We start from the raw sequence: 17,556 nt of genomic DNA, 5'->3' as shown, positions 1-17,556 counted from the left end.
CAATGACAAACTTGGACAATGTAATAAAAAGCAGAGATTTCACCTTGTCAATAAAGGTTCAAAGCCATGTTTGTTTCCAGTAGTAATGTATGGTTGTGAGCGATGGACCATAAGGAAGGCTGAGCACAGAAGAATCGGAGCCTTAGATTGGTGCTGGAGAAGAATACTGAAAAAGATCCAATCAGTTGATCCTTAAAGAGAACCCGAGGTGTGTTTAAAAAATGTTATCTGCATACAGAGGCTGGATCTGCCTATACAGCCCAGCCTCTGTTGCTATCCCAAACCCCACTAAGGTCCCCCTGCACTCTGCAATCCCTCATAAATCACAGCCATGCTGTGAGGCTGTGTTTACATCTGTAGTGTCAGTCTCAGCTGCTCCCCCGCTTCCTGCATAGCTCCGGTCCCTGCCCCTGTCCCTTCCCTCCAATCAGCAGGGAGGGAAGGGATGCAGGCGGGGACTGGAGTTCTGCAGGAGGCGGGGAGAGCAGCAGACTGACACTATAGCGATAAACACAGCCAGCTATGACAAGCTGTTTGTCAGCAGCGTGGCTGTGATTTATGAGGGATTGCAGAGTGCAGGGCGACCTTAGGGGGGTTCGGGATATTAACAGAGGCTGGGCTGTATAGGCAGATCAAGCCTCTGTATGCAGATAATATTCTTCAAACCCACCTCGGGTTCTCTTTAAAGAAATTAACTCTGACTGTTCATTGTAAGGAGCAATGGTGACGCTGAAACTAAAACCAGTGCATGGCAGGGATGGATATGGCTCTATGGGATAAACAGCTTGGGGTGACCCAAAACAACTAGGAAAGGATAAGGGACTAAAAGAGACCAAAAAGCCCTCCTACAAAAAAGCAATGCTTGGTGTAGTTTTCCGTGCAATGAGGAGGACCAACAGTCTGAAACAGGCTGCCTGTATGTTGGGTTATAATAATAATAATAATAATAATAATCCGAACATTTATATAGCGCTTTTCTCCTGTCGGACTCAAAGCGCTCAAGAGCTGCAGCCACTGGGACGCGCTCAGGAGGCCACCCTGCAGTGTTAGGGAGTCTTGCCTTGAACTCCTTACTGAATAGGTACTGACCCTAGCCAGGATTCGAACCCTGGTCTCCCATGTCAAAGGCAGTGCCCTTAACCAGTACTCTACTTAGCCACTGTGTGTTGACGTGGCTCTGTAAATTTTAGAAGCTATACAGTAGGTTTGCTATACACCAGCAGTTCTGGATGTAAGCCTGGCCTCAGGGGCATAAATATGTAAGCCTGGCCTCAGGGGCATAAAGAGATAATTTGCATATTCAGTAGTGGTGCATTGTGGGAGACCACAGTCGCTCACTTAAAGCTGAATTATTGCAAATATCTTCTGTTTTAAGGCAAACCGCACTAAGGGCTCAATTCACAAAAGGGTGCTAACCTAGTTAGCACGCCTAAAAGCTTTGGACATGCAAACTAGGGTGCTAAGCAGTTTGCAAGTCCAAAGCTGGTACAGATCGCGCGCAAAAGCTGGTGCAGCATTTTAGGCGCATCCAATGCGACGTTTTGGTCGTACCCGATGCAACGTTTTGGCGCATCAAACTTAACAGGCGATGCGTAAAACTTTACGTGCGTAAACTTTTGAGCGCATTTTAACGCGCGAAGCTGGCGTTTTCGCGTCCTAACTGGCTTTTCACAGGTGTGCTAACACTTAGCACCCTTTTATGAATCAAGCCCTAAGTATTGCTATTTAGTAGGAGGGTTTTTCGGTGTCTTTTAGTCCCTCATACTTTCCTAGTAGTTTTGGGTCAACCAAAGCTGCTTCGGTATTCTGAATGACTAATGACGCATTTTAAGGAATTTCTTAACTTTTATATGTTATAGGACATTTATTTAATTAGCCATAACATTATGTTGCAATGAGTGTTCATCGTAACTATTCATTTTTTTCTGTTTGCAGAAAAGTATAATGGGCCAGGGCCACCATGTAGGAGAATCTGACCATCTTAAATCACAACTTTTTAAGGCGTTTTTGTTTCTACCGCATCAGCTTTCATTGCCTCTTTAATCTTTCCAGGGGAAATCCTCATCAGCCAGAACACTGGAAGGAAATGAAGGTATCATTGAGAATCTCCCAAACAAAAGCAGAAAAAAATAAATAAAATCTCCTAGTATGACTCCTGGGACTTCTAAAACTTTATTCTTATGTCTGCTGCATATTTTATTGGGGGTCTGGACAGATTTAAAAGAATTTTCCATTCCCGCGTGTGACATTCCAGGGCTGATCAAACTTGTGCTGCTTTCTGAGGTCTAGGGAAACCGGTTTTACTGTCCAGGTCTGGACTTCATTTTCAACAAAATTTGGTCAAGTTAAATTTGTAGCAGCTAGTGTTAAGCTAGTGGTGAATATACCGCCACCCAAACCTGGCTTTGCAGAGAACCGGAGTGATTTGGAGAAAGAAAATGATCTTTATTTTGACAGACCACCTCCTAGTAAGACTTAAAGGGAATAAAGAGTGATCTTTTACTTACCTGGGGCGTCTTCAAGCCCAGTAGTCTTGCAGGTCTCTCACTGTCCTCCTGGTCCTCCTTCATGATCTGACTGTGCAGGCCCATAAAGTGCATGGCAAGCTAAGTCACACACTACTGCGCATGCGCTGGCCCTGGGGTTAGCCTCTTTGATCACCTTGATCGCACTCCTGTAGCCAGGAACATTTCTGTACATGCACAGTATGTTAAGACTTGTAACCATGCATGCGCAGCATTCTCCCAGCCCAGAGAGGCGCGCCACCGAGCCAGGGCATGTGCAGTAGAGTGCGATTTAGCTGCAGTGAAGTTGCACACTTTATCAGGCCACACAACGGATCAAGGAAGAGGACCAGATAGAGAGTAACCTACAAGACTACAGAAGCTGGAAGAAGCTACAAGGTAAGTAAAAGAATACTCTTTATTTTTAACTCGGGTATCATTTCAGATTAATAGTTACATAGTTTGTTTAATAAAGACATCCATCAATCAAGTTCCACCAGGAGAAAATATATAAGTAAAAATTAGATACATTTCTGTCCTGCATCCTCACATATTCCAGTGGATCCAGAGGAAGGCAACAAACCCCTACAAGGCTTGGCCAAATAACCTCCTAAGGGAACAAGTTCCTTCCCGAATCTAAGCCTTAGTCAGATAAAATCCCTGGATCAGCTCTGCTGGGAATTACCTTGTAATTAGTTTCCGTGTAAGTTTTCTAAAGTCTCATACACACACTAGCAAGAACAGTGGCGTAGCTAAGGAGCTGTGGGCCCCGATGCAAGTTTTACAATGGGCCCCCCCAAGCACTCTATACATAACAATTGCTACAGCGCACCAAAACCTGCCAATGTCAACTACAGTGTCAGAGGTGCAAGAAGGGGATGGGGAACAGTTTGTTAATGATTACCACTATTCAAAGTATCTATAAAAGTGATTATTATGAGCACAGGACCAATAGAGAGCTAATACTGTATTTGAGGGAGGGCCCTTTGGGGCCCCTCTGGCCCAAGGGCCCCGATGCGGTCGCTACCTCTGCACCCCCTATTGCTACGCCCCTGAGCAAGAAGTTTTGAATCAGGATGATACCATTTATTGGTGAACTTAGAGATGAATAAACAGTAAGCTTTCGGCTAATAATAAGCCTTCGTCGAACTGGGTTCCTCCATATCATGTGAAGGCTTATTATTAGCTGAAAGCTTACTGTTTAATCGTCTCTAAGTTAGCCAATAATAAGTGGTATCATCCTGATTCAAAACTTCTTTCTTTTACTGATGGCAAACACACAGTACAATACCCTACTGATTCTAATGGTGGGTACACATGAGCTACAAATGTAGCTGGTCACTAGCACACGGGAGCGTGTGTGCGACAGATCGGCGACAACTCGTCGCCAGGTCCCTCCGCATACACACGGCGGAAGAGGGATTAGCGATGCAACGGAAGCTGTCGCCGACGTTCCTCCCCCCCCCCCCCCCCCCCCCCCCCCGGAAACCTCCGTGTATTGCCTATGGGTTGCTGTTGCTAGTCCGCATACACACGCGGACTAACGACAGTTGCAGCGAAGTTGCGGCGGCAACTGTCGCCAGGCGATTGGCCGTGCCAATCGCCCGGTGACAGCTCTGAGTAGCGACTGTTCAGGGTGCGCACACCATACACACGGGCGACCTGTCGCCGCAACACGCGCGTGCCACGTGGTTGCGGCGACAGTTGTAGCCCGTGTGTATGTAGCTTTATACACACTACAAAACAATCAGCCAAGATGTTCATTCTGCAAGGCTTCAGCTAAGATCTGGTACAGATATAAGACCACATTTAGCAATCCAGCATGCTGGATCTCAAAGCAAAACCAACAAAAAAGTGTACTGTATTGTTGTCACTTACACGCCCATTGGAATCTGCTTGCTTGTGCGTCACTCCATTGTCCTCGCTCCCTTATAGGGATGGTTGCAATTGCCAAATTCTGAATCTGTGTAAAATTTTTGCACGACATTCCAACAAATTCAGAATTTCATGGATTCAGGGACTTGGACAGCGGCATGCGTGCAGAGATCCTTGATGCCGACGTAAGAACAGACAGACAGCTAGCAGTACTAGGAGTACATCTTATTTGGGTGCCGGGCAGAATAACGTCTCTTCCTTCTGCCGCTAAACTCCTTGACAGCATTAAATACTATTCCCCCTCCAAGTAGTCACAATTTCGGAGGGAGATGCAATTCGGAGTCTGGCAACTGCCGGAGCACCAAATTACCATTAAGCGCCCCGCCCAGCATAACATTGCTGCAATGACGGCGCCCAGCTTCGGCCAGCCAGTAACAATTGGTGAGCCTGCTGTGTACATGTAATTAAGGCGCTGGGAGATTTGGACGCAGGGTGTAGCCGAAAAACGTCTCACTCTGCTCCTGCAAAGTCCCGGTGGCATTAATTACTATTCCCCCTCCAGACCTGGCTGATGGGCCCCCAGGTCTCTCCCTCCCAGGGGCCAGAGGGGCCCTCCCTCAATGGCAGTATTAACTGTTCATTGGTCCTGTTCTGGTAATGATTACTTCTACAGATACTTTTTATAGTGATAATCATTAACAAACGGTTCCCCATCCCCTTCCTGCACTTCTAATACTGCGGATGTCCTTGGCAGGTTTTGGTGCACCATATGAATTGCTATGTATAGAGTGGTTGGAGGGCGCAATGTAAAACTTGCACTGAGGCCCAAAGCCCCTTAGCTAATCCACTGTGTACAGGGAAGTGTGAGTGGGCTCACTCAGCTGCCTCTCACTTTTTTGTTGGTGGGAGAGAGGTGCCGTGTGCAAAAGAAGCTTACTGATTGGAGGGAGGGGGAAAGAGAGAGAGGTAGAGACAGAGTAGGAGGCCTGGAAATCCCTCTAGCTCAGTTACCTGTCTGTACCACGGTGCGCACATGCGCATTAAAGAGAATCTGTATTGTTAAAATCGCACAAAAGTAAACATACCAGTGCGTTAAGGGACATCTCCTATTACCCTCTGTCACAATTTCGAGGCTCCCCGCCGCATTAAAAGTGGTTAAAAACAGTTTTAAAAAGTTTGTTTATAAACAAACAAAATGGCCACCAAAACAGGAAGTAGGTTGATGTACAGTATGTCCACACATAGAAAATACATCCATACACAAGCAGGCTGTATACAGCATTCCTTTTGAATCTCAAGAGATCATTTGTGTGTTTCTTTCCCCCCTGAGGGGGGAGTGCATAGCAGAACCACAACACTGAAGAACTTGGCAGCCTTCCAGACACAGGCTGACAAGTCTGACAAGGGAAAGATACATTGATTTATTACAGAGACTGTGATAGTACAAAGTGCTGCAGTAAGCCAGAACACATTAGAATAGCTTTTGGAACTTGTAGGATGATAAAAAACAGGATGCAATTTTTGTTACGGAGTCTCTTTAAGGATTGTGGCAATGAGCACCTTTTTGGAGGGATGCCTGTCCAAAAAGGATGGGAAGTACGGACAGTGACATTTTATTGTAATTTAAATGAACTTCCCATCCGAATATGATCAAACAAACAACAGTGTTCTCACGGGACCCCTGCAGAGTACTTGCGACATCAAAGCAAACTCACCCATCTGTCCTATGTGCTCCCTCCTGTATCCTTCTGTCCTAATCTCCCCGAAACCTGTTCTCAAAGACCTGGCAGCACATAACATGTCACCAGGTCTGTAAGAAGAGGCACTAGGAAGATGAAGTCAGAAGGACTGGAGGGAGCTCACCAGACTGACAGATGACTTTGCTCCACGGCCAAAAGTACTCTCCAGGGGCTCCGGGGGAACACCATTAGCTGGGAAGAGACCTGGGGGCCGCTCACCAGAGAGCAAAAAGAATACAACAATTTTCACCATGAACATGGTTTCCTGGCATCAAACAGCTTATTTTGCTTTTATTTACCTATTACCAACAATTATTCACTGAAAACAGATAGAAATGTTTTTTCCAGGCCTTCTTCAATACAGAACATTCGTCACCCTACCCACCGAAAAAGGCAGATTCTTACCAAATAGCTGATTAAGACTCAATCTTGAGATGCAACAATTTCCAGACAATCCTCCCTTAGTATTGTTTAAGAAGGGCTTTGACTAGGACAGTGAGCTAGGACAAACTATTACAGGTCAGCCTTATGAATTGGCTACAACCCCCAGGGGCAAAAAAAAGTGTGGCGTACACGTATTACTGCTTTAGTAGAGGTTGTGGCTTGAATCCTTAAAGATGGAGGAGGTGCAACCCAGTGGGATGTGACACAGCAAATTTTGAGATAGGAAGCAGGTAGAGTAGGGTGTGATTGGTGCTGGCCTACCACACAATCTCAGGGACGAGGCATGGTATTCAAACAACTGGAGGCCTGTTTAGTGCAAGGAGCAGCAACTCAGTAATCCTCTTCCCAAAACAAATGTGGCCACCATTCCTTCCCACCTTCATAAACAGTGCGGTTACCATAAACCCCTTTGGTCCCAAAGCTGGCCTAGTGGCCATCCCATTGTTTTTTTTTCTAAACTAAAACCTTAGTGTAAGATCTGCCGGTGTACACCAGCGGAGGAATGCTGAGACTCGAGCTGCAGCTCCGACTTCCCGGTCTCGGTAAGCCGCTGACGGCACTGGAGCACAAAAGGCTTCTCAAAGCTCATTGGTCAGGCGGAGGACGTGCTCTCAGTACGCGCTCCACCGATGTAAACAGTGACACTAACTTCCCTGCTTGTGTGTCAGCTGATAGAATTCTATTGGTTTGTTTTCTGCTTTCTGTTGATTGTTTAGTTCTAGTATTTAAACCTGGTGAGCGCCCTCAGTCATCGCCCGTGATAGCATTAGCTTTGGTTTTTTGCTGGGTAGCACTCACTGTCTGATTGATTCCTGTTGCTGACTATTGCCTTGTATCCTGACTACGCTTAACTTCTGATCGATTCCTGTTGCCGACTATTGCTTTGTATCCTGACCACGCTTAACCTCTGACTGATTCCTGTTGCCGACTATTGCCTTGTACCTCGACTACGCTGTCTTGCCGCCTGGATTGACCTCTGCTTGGATACCGATTTGTATGAACTCTGCCTGGACTGACAGGAGTTTGCACAGGTGTTGCGGACTGGGCTCTGGGTCAGTCATATGAGCATACAGCTTGAACTGTGGTTATTGACCAGACAAGCCTGACACTTAGTGTTCAGTTTTAATTGCTGTGTTGGCACCCTGTGATAAATAAGTGGGTTTTGGGTTGCAGTTTGGCCACTCAACCTCTAAAAAGTTTGCCATCTACCTTTTCCCTCATTATAATTAAGATACCGGAAATTGTTGACCTCACATGACACAAACATCCCTGCAGAGGGGTGTCTAGGGAAAACACTGTCTAACACTGAAATTCGCCCTGCGGAAGAGAAGAAAAGGGGGGCACCATCCAAAGAAATAAAGTTGTTTTGTGGAATAGGTTGTGTCCAAGTTGACATGAAGCATGTCCTGTAAGAGTGAAGTATGGCTATAGGCCAGCCTGTAAATACCTCCCAAGTAACAATCAGGCAACTTGTCGCCCCCAAAATGTAAACAGGCAGAAGAATGTCCCTCATATAAAAACTAGAATCTACCTGGAAAACACCATGAATACTATGGTGCAGCCCCCCCCCCTCCCCCAGTATGAGGCGCCCATGGCATATGCCATACCTGTACCCCTGTAGATACGCCTCTGCATCCCTGTAAATTCCCGAGGATCGTGTCCCCCACATAAGATGGTTAATGCTATCTAATGTGAATGGATATTTTATTTTCAACATAAGAATGTAAGAGGAGCTGGAGGAAGATACTCTGCAAGTATGTACACACAGCATTTATCACAGATACAGTAGGCTGTGCCAAGTACTGTGCTCCTCCTGGGGCCTTATTATGTTGTTTAAACACTGCTGTTGTAACGTCTTGTTTATGCTAGTCACAGTTAGATAAACAAACTAGCACCAATCTGTGTTAATTTACAGCACATTTTTTATAATTGCATTTAACAGAATTAAAGCTATATTGCAAAACCTTTAGGGCCCATTTCCACTTTGAAGTGATGCGAGTGCGGCTACTTAGCCGCATTGCATCACTTACGCTTGTAGTCGCATCACTTCCGCATCTCCTGATGTGGAAGTGACTGGAGGAGATGGGAAGTGGATGTGAGGAGATGTGGGTACCAGAATCTGTCGGATCGCTCCACACCACTCCACATAGCCAGCACGCAATGAAAGCTGTTCCATTGCCATGCATCAGTTAGGGCTCGTTTCCACTGTACGCGGTGCGATGCTGCTACATAGCCGCATCGCACCGCGGGTATCCATGCTGCAGATTCTAGCATGGCCGCATCCCATCTCTTCCAGTCACTTCTGCATCAGGAGATGTGGAAGTGATGCGACTACAGGCGGAAGTGATGCTTTGTGGGTGGCTAGGTAGCCGCACTTGCATCACTTCAAAGTGGAATTGGGCCCTTACAGTTCGGCCTCAGTGCGATGCAGCTATGTAGCCGCATTGCACCGCAGCTCAAGGTGTGTACACGTTCTATACTTGTCAGTTCTATACTATACTTGGCAATTGTTTGTGGCAACCTTGGCTGAGACTCCAGTGTGATAGTGTGTGCTTCTCCTTGAAAATAGCGCTATTCGTGACCTTGAGACTATACTGTGTACTCCTATCTGTTTATTGCCTGAGTAAGCGGGAACATACCCGTGAAACGCGTTGCACTGTTTGTTTTGGAGTATATTAATAAACCTGCTGTCATAAAACTGACGGTATCATGTCTGCTTCGGGGAGGCGAGTCCACCACCACCTCCTGAGGGATTTTAAGCCTTTTAGAACCTTTTATCCTGCTGGCTTCTCTGTTCACTCTTACCTTATCAATATTCACCCCTGGTGGAGGGTTTGATCCCCATTCTTCTTTATCTACAGAGACCGACTTTTAATTCTGAGTGAGGACAGGTCTAATCTCCTCACCTTCCTATACAGTGGTTGCCTAGGCGGTAACCCACGTTTGTGAGTATATACATTATATACTTTTCATTTCCAACCCCTTGTTTTGCATACTACACTATATTGGGCTCTCGGTATTTCTTTTGTCTTTTTCGACTTTCAGTTAAGACCCCCAGGCAAGTTTGAAAATTCTGCCCCTAAATCCATTTTTTGGCATTGCATGTCCTATCCCTATTTATAAGGCTGCAAGGAGGCAATCTCCACAAATATTTAGCAATAAATACAAGCAATTTTATAGACCTCTGTTAACCAAAATACACATTTTTCATGAATTTTTCATACATAGCTGCAGAGTTATACAAAGTAAACAAACGAAGGGCCCTGGCACACTGAAGAGCGTTTTGTGGGCCGTTTTGTTTTTAGAAAACCACTTCCATTGACAAAAAAAAAAAACGCCATTGCAGCTATTTTGCCGCAATGTTAATGTAAGTCAATGGAAGCATTTTTCAAAAAACTAAAAGGACCCTCTCTGGTGTGTCAGGGCCCTTATGTACCTGAAAAACATAACAGAAAAGGTTTTCTCTCCTTTCATAGAATGCCTATGTGGAAAGTGGGACGAGAGTGAAATTCCTTAAATACCTGTTCATCGCTTTTTGGTTAGTTATCTCCTATTTAGTTTAGTTATAATATACCCAAGCCAACCAAAAAATATGAATTATTTTATAATCTTATAGAAAGATGAGCAAAGAAAAAGATAAGTTATATATGGAATTTTTCCGCACTTTTATAAACAGGCCCCAATGTTTCCCGCTCTTTCTTTCAAAAGTGAAAATAAGAACTGTAGTGAAAATAACATCCTATATAATAATGGACAAGTGTCCCTGCGTACACCTGTCTCTGAGTCCCTGGGTCCGTGCGCTTGCGCTAATGTGCATGTGCCTTTGGGACTGGAGGGGCCGGGTGTGTGCTGGGACGTGCATGGTGAGTGTGCGCGTGCATCCGCACTGACATGCGGCGGTGGTGGCGGTGAGAGAGAGACCTAGAGCCCGTTTTTAAATGGGCTTAGGTCTACTAGTAATAAAATGGCTTATTTTCTACAATTTCATTTATTGATTATTTAGTCAGTGTTTGCCCTGCCCATTGTAACATTTTTCCTCTACCTGATTTACATTCTGAAATGTATCACTGGTGGTGACATCTTTAGTTCTGCCAGGTGGTCTGTACGGAATGTTCGTTACTGAGAGTTCTAAGCACAGAGGGAGATACTGCTTGCTTGGCAGTTGGAAAAAGCTGTTGTTTCCCACAATGCAACAAGGTTCACAGACAGCAAAATTGTCAGAACCTTGGTCATGACGTCACACTGTGGGAGGGGTTTTACCACAATATCAGCCATACAGATGTCCCTGATGATCTATTCTAGAAAAGGTAAAGATTTCTCTTGGGAAATGAGGTTTCAGCTTCTGACTGGAATAAAGTTTAATCCTGGGTTTAAGTTGCTCTTTAAACCTAATTGCACTGGGAAGTAGTCCTTACTTTGCTCTAGTTTCCTCTGCAGTGATCTTCATAAATCCATCCATGGAACATTTATAGTAGACGGATTTGGCCAGCAACATGCCTTAACTGGCCTGCAAAACATGAGGTAGACTTATTTGGTCGTGTATAGCCAGCCCTGTGTTCCAGGGTGATGTTTGTGTAACCTTACGCTTGTAAAAGTGCTGTCCAGGGGAGACATGGGAAGTTTGCTGTGTGAGATGAAGATAGCACAGAGGAACTAGGAAAACATCTCTTCAGAAAACAGCTAGGGTGCCGCACAGGGTCAGCTCTGTGTAGCCCCGGGGGGTCTGTGAAGTGAGCGGTTTAGGCCAAGCTGTCAGCTAACACCTGCCTTATGATAACCCTGATGAGGCTAAAATTACTCAGCTTGTCTGTTATTGGAAGAAGCAGCAGGATGTGAAGGGTGCAGAGTGTGTAGCAAGCACTTTTATCTCTGGCTGTGAATGGTGAAGGAATGTCTCTGCACACTGCGGCCACTCACATTTCTGTGAAGATGTGTGTGACCTCCGCCATACACTGACACTTGTTACTGAGGCATAATAAGTCTGTTGTCAAACAAATAAGGCTGTAGATACATATAGGAGGGTACAACAAAGCTATACAGATTGGATATCCTAACTGCAAATCTCCCAACTGTCCCTCTTTTGGAGGGACAGTCCCTCTTTGGGAGCTCAGTACCTCTGTCCCTCTTTCCTCCTCACTTGTCCCTCTTTCAGGACTTTGTTCCTCTTTCTATGTAAATATATCTATTTATCTACTAAAAATGTGTTTGATTGACTCTAAACTTTATTCCCATCCTTTAAATTGATATATTACTAATTTTAAACTGTTAATATGTTAAGGAAAAAGAATCAGGATAGGAAGGACCGGTGTGGTTTGAATAATAAAACAACATATTTTTCTTATGAAATCTTTATGATATGTATGACTATGGGTGTGCCAGGGGCATGACCAGGGGTGTGACAGGGGCGTGGCTTAAGTGTCCCTCTTTCTCATCTCAAAAAGTTGGGAGGTATGCCTAAATGTATTGTGTGGAAGAGTACGAGACTAAGTGCACTGTGCTTTGCTGTATAATACAGGTTGGTGCACTCTAGCCTCAGAAGAAGCTAGGTTGTGAAATGGTCATCAGACCGTCCACCCCCTCAGCGCCCACTACCAGCACCCTGTATCCAGAGCATCAGTGAAGATAAGCAGCAGCGTAGCTAGAAACCATGGGGCACAATACGCAAACATTACAAGGCACCTTTTTTCCCTGCCCCCCCCCCCCCCCCACACACACACACACACACACCACACACACACCAGTTTTATGTAGCTTGAGGTGTCCCTCAGAATTATGCATCCCCCTATTGGTGACCAGAGGTACCCCTTGTATTAGGCAGTCCCCCAGTATAACTAGTCAGAAGTGCTCACCACTAAAGTTGGCCAGTGGTACACCCAGTATTAGGTAGCCTCCCAGTATGAGAAGTCAGCAGAGGAGCCTCAAACAATAGATACGCACCCCCCCCCCCCCCAGTATAAGTAGTAAGAGGTGTCACAGTGTTAGGAATCCCCCCCCCCCCCCCGGATTGGTTAGTCGGAGAGGATTCCAAGATTAGATAGCACCCCCCTCCCCCACCCAGTATAGGTAGCCAGAGGTTCCCCACAGTAATAGGTAGCCCCAAATATCTAACTTATCTCTTTTGACTTGCTTGCCTTATTCTGCACCTCTGGGGGATCACTGAAGACCCCAAAAATGCCGCTAGCCATTGCCTCTGGGCTCCCCTTTACTATGGGCCCCATAGCAGCCGCTATGGCTGCTATGGTGATCCCTCCGCCACTGATGATAAGTGCACTGTAACTTACTATGCCATTTTGTGTACATGCTTGCAAAATGTATCTACCACAACTTATACACAGCTTGTAGTGCCAGACCTTTACTCCTCTCAGGACTGTTCTTATTGCTGCACATATGGTCTAGAGCACACAAGCTTCTCTGGACCTGTTACATTGCCAACATTACCCGCTGGTTGCCTTCTTGTTGCAATAATACAGGTTGGAATGGGTAAAGGGCACTAATCTACCCCAATACTTATTGCACATAGGGGGCTTCCAAGTAACTTCACATGTAACCCCTTAGGGTTTATACCAGTCTCCCCTAAGGGGAGCTTGAATTTTGCTGCGAAAACTGTGAATTCCGATGCAAAATGCTAAATTACTATGCAATATTTCACATTGATTCATCATTTGGGTAAAATGTGTTTTGTCGTGCCCATTGACTTAAATGTATTTGTCAAAAAATTGGGAGACAATATGTTTTCTCTTGCCCATAGATATCAGTGCAACTAGTGAAAATGTGACGAGAACATGTTTTCTCAAGTCCATAGACTCGAAATGCATTTAGAGTTCTATTAAATGGAAGATGAAAAATGATCTCCTAAGTGAAAGCTTAAAGGGAACCTTTACTGAGAGGGATATGGATGTTTCTTTTTAACAATACCAGTTGCCTGGCAGTCCTGCTAATCTCTGTGGCTGTAGTAGAGGTTGAATCACACACCTGAAACCAGCATGCAGCTAATCCAGTCTGACTTCAGTCAGAGCACCTGATCTGCATGCTTGTTCAGGGGCTGTGGCTAAAAGTATTAGAGACACAGGATCAGCAGGAGAGTCAGGAACTGGTATTAGTTTAAAAGGAAAAATCCATATCCTTCTCAGTTTAGGTTCCATTTAAGAGAAAGTGAATTGGATGTGGACCATAGGCCCTTTTTCAATTCACCTTTTCTCTTACGTTTTCTTCTTTTTAGGGTGTTGTTGGATGAGCGTTGTGTTGTTTTTTTCCAGGTAAAAAGAAAGAATCGATTTTTTATTTAATGCCCGACAGTTACTCTTTAACCAGTATCCAGCCACCTGAGATTGGGGGTTATAAACTTTATTTGTTTTTTTGTTTGTTTGTTTTTTTCTCTTCTTTTTGTTAATTTAATTAAGTTCAAGAAATAATAATCTGATGCGATTGTCACTAATTGCAGTCAACTTTTAACTACTAAGCTCAACTACTAAGCTGTTTATTTTTCAAAAATGGCATGAAACTGGTTGCAGTGCCTTTATATGACCAAATGTTGTAATATGTGTATGGTTATTGTGCCAATAAAATATTTTTCTAATAAAAATTATACTTACCTGGGGCTTCCTCCAGCCCCCTCCAGGTTGATCGCTCCCTCACCTTCCTCCTTTGCCATCTGGATCCTCAGCCTAGAGGGAGCTAGTGGAGGTGATATAATGATGCCCAGTCAGAGTGAGTTTTAGATCTTCACTCCACTCTAATTATGGATTGTGGTAGATGTTTACTTAAACTCGTTTTAACATTTCAGACTCTGAATATTTATGTACAGCGTATTTACTTTATCACCCCAGCAGGTGCGGAGTACGTGCTTGATAGGTTTTGCATAAACGCATGATTGAAATGGCCTTACTTATAAGCTTATCTGCAAAGCATCTTGTCCTTGTGTAATAAAGTTCAGTCCCACACACGATGCCTATTGTGAAACTCATCTCTTTAGATAATGTAAGCCAAGGGATCATCTTCATATCTAATGCAAAGGTATCAACAACATGGTTGTGGATGGGCCAGTTCGAGGAGCACATTACTAGATTTATGAACGTCTTAACAGAAGATCTAAAATATTTAACTTCTTAAAACACAGAGCACAAATATTGTTTTATCTTCAAATGATGTCTTTCATCGACAGTATATTATAAAAAGAACAGTTTTGCCCCCAGGATCACTGTGGTTTTGCATAACTAAGTTCAGAACGTAACTCTTAATTCTGGAACTGCATTTTTTTCCAGGACAGACTGTTTTTATTTTTTTATTTGTTTTTCACCTAGCTATTAAGCGCTTGTGTTGCTCAAATTTGTGTCTATTAGGTTTGGGAGTAATGCCGGACCTGGCATGTTGCAATTGGCACTTAGCATGTGTCACTTGGCACGTGTCACTTGCTGTAGCACTTGCCACGTGTGATGTGGCACTTGCCATGTGTGACGTGGCAGTTGCCAAGTGTCACGTGCCGAGTGACAGTCAGACAGCAGAGGAGAAGACACTAGTGCACACTAACTGTCACACTGCCACTGCTCGCAGCACAGCAGTTCTGTAGAAAGCTAACACAGTAGTACTACTACTTCTCTAACAACTACTAGCACACTGACTACAGTACTACAGTACTATCTACATAATAACACAGTAATCCTATCCCCTAATCCCTAACCTAACCTATACCTAAGGCTAATAGCTGGCCAGCAGGCAGCAGCTGGCCTGGTCTGTGCACAGCACAGACACATAGCAGCTTCCAGCAGCACACGCTCTGACTGTCACACAAATTACATCAAGCTAATTAATGATTTAACAATAGTGTAGTGATAGTGAAGGGGTTAATCACTGAACAGCTTTCGGTTTATCACTGCTAGGCCAGCAGCACTGGAGCGCACACTCTGACTGTCATACAATGACATCAATCAAGCTAATTAACGATTTAACAATAGTGTAGTGATAGTAGTGAAGGGGTTAATCACTGAACAGCTTATCACTGTGTACAGCCCTTGCTACTAGACCCAGCAGCACTGGAGCACACACTCTGACTGTCACACTATGACATCAAACAAGCTAATTAACAATTTACTATAGTGTAGTGATAGTAGTGAAGGGGTTAATCACTGAACAGCTTTAGGTTTATAACTGTGCACAGCCCTTGGTAGGCCACCAGCACTGGAGCCTGTCTCTCAGTGAGCATTCAGCAAGCTAAGACGATATGTCTCATCATGGCAGCCCTCCTTATTATACAGAGGGGCTAGCCAGTGTTCCTTTCTGTGATTGGGTGCCAGAGTTTAGGCTGGGAGCCCTCTGATTGGCTCAATGAGGTCAGGTTGGGCTGGCAAGGGTTCCCTTCTGTGATTGGTTGCTAGGGCTTCTACTGGGATCCCTCTGATTGTCTCCAGGACGTCATCTCCATAGTTACAGTATTTCGGATCCGGATACCTGCAATACCCGCGGATATCCAGGTTAAGTGGCCAAATATCCGCAGATAGCTAACCGGATTTTAAAAAAATCCGGAATCCGAATCGGATAGCGTAAAAAAGTTTGGATATCCGGGTTACCCGGATATCCGGAATCCTGATGAGCAGCACTGGGCAGAACAACCTTTTGTTATATAAACAGAAGGACTTGCTTGACTTGTCCAATTTTAGGTTTATGAGTTGAGGAGAGGAGAGAGATCGTCATCCAACAATATGATCTTACCTTTCCAATCAGCCTTGCAACCCATTCCTTTCCAATACCACAAAGGTGGAAGTATCTTATAGCCATTAGCCACATGGAGATGAGATCATTGCTCAAAACAACCAGATCTGGTAGCTGTCATCTCATGACTATGGGGGTCTTTAAAACATGCCCTGTCTGGTCACTATTAAAGCTTGAACTATTAGCATTAGTAGGTACATCAGTATTGATGCTTACAAAGTGAATGTCAACTTCAAGACATACAAAACTGCCTTTGATCTGAAGCTAAGTCCTTCCATGTTTCATTGTATGATAACCACAAACTCAGAATTAATCCGGCTCTTGATCCGGTAACTCTCTCCATCTGACCACATAAAAAAAGCCGAATCATAAAACCAAATGAAAAGATGTTTATTTACCCATCATCGTCATATTGACATAGATGAGTGTCCCTGGAATTTCTTCAATGAGCTCTGCCGGTGACCTCACTTGCTACCAGGCTCTTATTGTGGCATAGTAAAGAGGAGAAAACACAGCCTGGTGCCAAGAGAGTAGCATCCCGTGACATAAAAGTCGTCATGAGGGCCGTTCCTACAGCAAACTAGGTAAACAAACTAATATAGTACACCGTCCTCTGGCTCGACAGCTGTGCTAGACATTAAAATGCCAAGCATTCGCCTGGATGAATATTTCAAATGTATAAATATCTCTGATGGTGCCAGTGAGAAGCAGATCCAAGAAGAGCACCTCTAGTAACGGGTGCAGAACGAAACACACACATACCGGCCTGACTGTACAAACTACTGTAAAGGAAATACACATCTGTTTATCTAGCAACCAACCAGATGGTCGGTTTTAAGCATCCTAATTTCACGTAAAAAAAAAAAAAAAAGCTGAAGAGAAAATCTGTAAGAATATAAAAGTTATTGGGCCTGATCTAATTAACTTTTTCTCCTAAGTTTTCCCCTAGGAGATTTTTTTTATCTTCTGTTTAACTACTTTATCCACCACTACAGTATATCTACGTCCTCTGTGACTTCATCTAAGACACGAGTCAGTAGATATACGTCTTGTAGCAGAAGCAGTGCTGTGCAGGATTGGGCTTGCTCCTGTGCACATTTCTGGCACTATCTGATGCAGCACTAATTGGTGAATGGGAATATATGTTTCCTGAGCTAATGAGATTTATTTTTACCATTAAAAATACTTTTATTTTCTCAGTTCATAGTGAGAAATACACGCTGTAGCATTATTTCAGAATTAAATATCTTCATCATAAATTGTGACAGGAACATAATCTAAGTTTGTGA

The 17,556-nt window shown here is 44.3% G+C and overlaps 1 long non-coding RNA gene across 1 annotated transcript in view; it reads right to left on the bottom strand.

Moving 5' to 3' along the window:
* Positions 1-2,003: 2,003 nt before the first annotated feature.
* Positions 2,004-17,556, bottom strand: part of LOC137533087 (uncharacterized) — an 84,515-nt gene continuing 68,962 nt past the window's right edge. Inside the window, exon 3 of the long non-coding RNA XR_011024135.1 lies at positions 2,004-2,076. This is a non-coding gene — a long non-coding RNA (uncharacterized lncRNA). The remainder of the gene's footprint in view (positions 2,077-17,556) is intronic.

The sequence above is a fragment of the Hyperolius riggenbachi genome, chromosome 9 (assembly GCF_040937935.1).
Source record: "Hyperolius riggenbachi isolate aHypRig1 chromosome 9, aHypRig1.pri, whole genome shotgun sequence".
NCBI classification, from domain to species: domain Eukaryota; kingdom Metazoa; phylum Chordata; class Amphibia; order Anura; family Hyperoliidae; genus Hyperolius; species Hyperolius riggenbachi.
This window is presented reverse-complemented; position numbering and strand designations above follow the sequence as displayed.